Below are 5032 nucleotides of genomic sequence, written 5' to 3'. Positions count from 1 at the left end.
GCTATTTTCACCAACACTCCTAATTCTCATTCACAAGGTTTTGCCTCTTCCATGCCACATATGTGTGTGCATATATATATATATATATATATATATATATATATATATATATATATATATATATATATATATATATATATGCAGAAGAACCACAGGGAAAATGAAAATACGAAATATACGCTTAAGTCCTGACTAGTTTCGTGATACGTCCTCTGTGGTTCTTCTGCATCTGAGCATCACGTTTTCCTGTGATTTTTACACATATGTATATATATATATTTATATATATGTATATATCTATATATATATATATATATATATATATATATATATATATATATATATATATATATATATATATATATATATATAAACACACGAATGCACAAATAAACACACAAACACAAACCAACACATACATACACTCTCTCAGCAAACCAAAATAGTGTGGACGGCCCAGATTAGTACAACACAAACCCCTCTATCAAGTTATGTATCCCCAATCAGATAATATATAACTATATACAGTATATATATATATATATATATATATATATATATATATATATATATATATATATATATATGTGTGTGTGTGTGTGTGTGTATGCATATATATGCATATAAATCAGGACTACATTTGATGGGTGAGGGAAATAATCTTGTATATAAAAGCTTTAGTGGCAAAAGATAGACAAACATTTGTATATTTTGAAATAATTAACAATAATTTATAAAAGAAATCTGTATAAGGATTCACATAATTCGATGAAGGTTCCATTTTTGCAACGGATATAAATGATTTATATATATATATATATATATATATATATATATATATATATATATATATATATATATATATATATATATATATATATATATATATATATATACATACATATAATTCTGGATAAAATGTTAACATGAAAACAGTAATAAAACTATCACTTTTTTATCTGAAGTAATATTCAGTCCAGATGACATAAGACTTGATGAAATATGCAAAGTGAAAGAAAGAGTTCTCATTTTCACTACAGGTTGAAAATGAAAAAAAAAGGCTTTCAAAGCATTCAAATAGATCCAAACATATGTAAATAAATCCTTGAGATATTTTATACAAAGACCATCCTTCAAGTTTCACTCATAATATATATGTGGAAGACCTACCTTTCTATCTCTCCTTGAAGAAGGCAGCATCGGAATTTGAAGGAAGCAAATGATCGCCAGAGGGATTTGTGTCTGCTCGTCGTATAAAATTTATATTTCCGTAATCTGACTCAATCACTAATGATTTTCTGTCACTTTTTCATATGTTCCTAATTCTAAGTAAGATCTTAGTTATCACCCCATGTTACAGCAAACGAACATCAAAACCGCCGTAACGTATCGATGTGAAGCACTTTATACTACTGAAATGATTCCCTTAACAAATATAAGCCAAGAGTCAAGTTCTGTGACGTCACAACACAGGATATCAAAGATAAGACGTCAGCTGCATCCTGCCCAGCCCGTCTCCCAAACTCCACAACAACAACAAACATCGTCCAGTGTTGTTATCTGATGACAACACTATAATACTAATAGAACATAGAACTTAATTAAAGATGTTCACAATTAGGAAAGGTTGTCGAATGCAGGACAAAGGTCTCAGACATGTTAGTACACTTTCGTCTGTTTATGTTCTTTTTATACCAATTCATATCTGCATATATTTATTCATGGATTATTATTTGTTGTTATCATCATCATCCATGATTAGTCGAATGCAGGACAAAGGCCTCAGACATAACAGTCCACTTCCGTCTGTCTATGATCTTTTTATGCCAGCTCAGATATGCATATTCTTATTCTTGGATTATTATTAATTTTCTTCATTATCATTCATGAATAGTCTAATGCAGGACAAAGGTCTCAGACATGTTAGTTAACTTCTGTGTGTTTATGGTCTTTTTATGCTAGCTCATATATGCATATTTTTATTCATGGATTATTTATTATTCGTTTTCCTCATCAAAATACATGATTAGTCGAATGCAGGACAAAGGCCTCAGACATGTCAGTCCAATTCCGTATGTTCATGGTCTTTTCACGCCAGTTTATATCTGCTAATGTTTATTGATGGAATTATTATTCGTTTTCCTCATCATTATCCATGATTATTCAAAAGCAGGAAAAAGGCCTCAGACATGTAAGTCCACTTCCTTCATTTTATGGTCTTTTTATGCCAGTTCATATCTGCATATTTTTATTCATGGATTATTTTCCGTTTTCCTCATCAACATCCAGGATTAGTCAAATACAGGACAAAGGCCTCAGACATGTTAGTCCACTTCCTTCTGTTTTTGTTCTTTCTATGCCAGTTCATATCTGCATATTTTTATTCATGGATTATTTTTTTGTTTTCTTCACCATCATCCATGATTAGTCGAATGCAGGACAAAGGCCTCAGACATGTTAGTCCACTTCCTTCTGTTTATGTTCTTTTTATGCCAGTTCATATCTGCAAGTTTTTATTCAGAGATTATTGCTCGTTTTTATCATCAAAGTCTATGATTAGTCGAATGCAGGACATAGGCCCCAGACATATTAGTCCACTTCCTTCTGTTTATGTTCTTTTTGATGCCAGTTCATATCTGCAAGTTTTTATTCAGAGATTATTGCTCGTTTTTATCATCAAAGTCTATGATTAGTCGAATGCAGGACATAGGCCCCAGACATATTAGTCCATTTCCTTCTGTTTATGGTCTTTTGATGCCAGTTCATATCTGCAAGTTTTTATTTAGGGATTATTATTTCTTTTTATAATTCCAGTCTACTGGAAGCGTTTTGAACATTATAGATGCATACTGAACAATGGTGTTTCTGTAATTCCAGTCTACTGGAAGCGTTTGAACATTATAGATGCATTCTGAACAAAGATATTTTTGTAATTTCAGTCTTTTTTAAACGTTTTTAAAGTCATAGATGCATTCTGGACTATGATGTATCTGTAGGTTTAGGCTTCTGGAAGCGTTAAGAACATTAAATATTCTTTCTGAGCAATTATTTTTTTCTGTAATTTCAGTTTTCTTGAAGCGTTTGGAACATTATAGATGCATTTTGAACAATGACCTTCCTGTATTTTTTGTCTTCTGGAAACCTTTTGAACGTATAGGTGCAATCTGAACAATGATGTGTTCGTAATTTAAGTATTTTGTTAATATTTTGAACATTACATTTGCATTCTGTCGACTGATGTTTCTGTATTTTTATTCCTCTGGAAGCGATTTAAATGTCCCAGATGCTGTCTCAATACAGTTTTTGCATTCATTTTATTCATCTGGAAGCGATTTTAACATTTAAGATGCTGTCTCAATAGAGTTTTTGCATTCATTTTATTCATCTGGAAGCGATTTAAATGTCCCATATGCTGTCTCAATAGAGTTTTTGCATTCATTTTATTCATCTGGAAGGGATTTAAATGTCCCAGATGCTGTCTCAACAGAGTTTTTGCATTCATTTTATTCATCTGGAAGGAATTTAAATGTCCAAGATGTTGTCTCAATAGAGTTTTTGCATTCATTTTATTCATCTTGAAGCAATTTAAATGTCCCAGATGCTGTCTCAATAGAGTTTTTGCATTCATTTTATTCAACTGGAAACGATTTAAATGACCCAGATGCTGTCTCAACACAGTTTTTGCATTCATTTTCTTCATCTGGAAGCGATTTAAATGTCCCAGATGCTATCTCAACACAGTTTTCGCATTCTTTTTATTCATCTGGAAGCGATTTAAATGTTTCAGATGGTGTCTCAATAGAGTTTTTGCATTCCTTTTATTCATCTGGAAGGGATTTAAATGTCCCAGATGTTGTCTCCATAGAGTTTTTGCATTCATTTTATTCATCTGGAAGGGATTTAAATGTCCCAGATTCTGTCTCAATAGAGTTTTTGCATTCATTTTATTCATCTGGAAGAGATTTAAATGTCCCAGATGTTGTCTCAACAGAGTTTTTGCATTCATTTTATTCATCTAGAAGCGATTTAAATGTCTCAGATGCTGTCTCAATAGAGTTTTTGCATTCATTTTATTCATCTGCAAGCGATTTAAATGTCCCAGATGCTGTCTCAATAGAATTTGTGCATTCATTTTATTCATCTGGAAGGAATTTAAATGTCAAAGATGTTGTCTCAATAGAGTTTTTGCATTCATTTTATTCATCTGGAAGGGATTTAAATGTCCCAGATTCTGTCTCAATAGAGTTTTTGCATTCATTTTATTCAACTGGAAGCGATTTAAATGACCCAGATGCTGTCTCAACACAGTTTTTGCATTCATTTTATTCAACTGGAAGGGATTTAAATGTCTCAGATGCTGTCTCAACAGAGATTTTGCATTCATTTTATTCATCTGGAAGCGATTTAAATGTCCCAGATGCTGTCTCAATAGGGTTTTTGCATTCATTTTATTCATCTGGGAGGGATTTAAATGTCCCAAATGTTGTCTCAATAGAGTTTTTGCATTCATTTTATTCATCTGGAAGCGATTTAAATATCCCAGATGCTGTCTCAATTGAGTTTTTGCATTCATTTTATTCATCTGGAAGTGATTTAAATGTCCCAGATGTTTTGTCATTAGAGTTTTTGCATTCATTTCATTCATCAGGAAGAGATTTAAATGTCCCAGATGTTGTCTCAATAGAGTTTTTGCATTTATTTTATTCAACTGGAAGCGATTTAAATGTCTCAGATGCTGTCTCAACACAGTTTTTGCATTCCTTTTATTCACCTGGAAGCGATTTAAATGTCCCCGATGCTGTCTCAACAGAGTTTTTGCATTCATTTTATTCATCTGGAAGGGATTTAAATGTCCCAGATGCAGTCTCAACAGAATTTTTGCATTCCTTTTATTCATCTGGAAGCGATTTAAATGTCCAGATGCTGTCTCAACAGAGTTTTTGCATTCATCTTATTCATCTGGAAGCGATTTAAATGTCCCAGATGCTGTCTCAACAGAGTTTTTGCATTCATTTTATTCATCTGGAAGCAA

The 5032-nt window shown here is 32.0% G+C and overlaps 1 protein-coding gene across 1 annotated transcript in view; it reads right to left on the bottom strand.

The window, feature by feature from the left end:
* LOC137633740 (uncharacterized) overlaps positions 1-1397 on the bottom strand; it is a 388422-nt gene extending 387025 nt beyond the window's left edge. The window contains exon 1 of the mRNA XM_068365985.1: positions 1171-1397. The gene's annotated coding sequence lies outside the window, so the exon portion shown is untranslated. The remainder of the gene's footprint in view (positions 1-1170) is intronic.
* Between the last annotated feature and the right edge of the window lie 3635 nt (positions 1398-5032).

This window comes from Palaemon carinicauda, chromosome 43, assembly GCF_036898095.1.
Source record: "Palaemon carinicauda isolate YSFRI2023 chromosome 43, ASM3689809v2, whole genome shotgun sequence".
Taxonomy (NCBI): Eukaryota; Metazoa; Arthropoda; class Malacostraca; order Decapoda; family Palaemonidae; genus Palaemon; species Palaemon carinicauda.
Note: the sequence above shows the minus strand (reverse complement) of the source record. Positions and strands in the feature narration are given on the sequence as shown.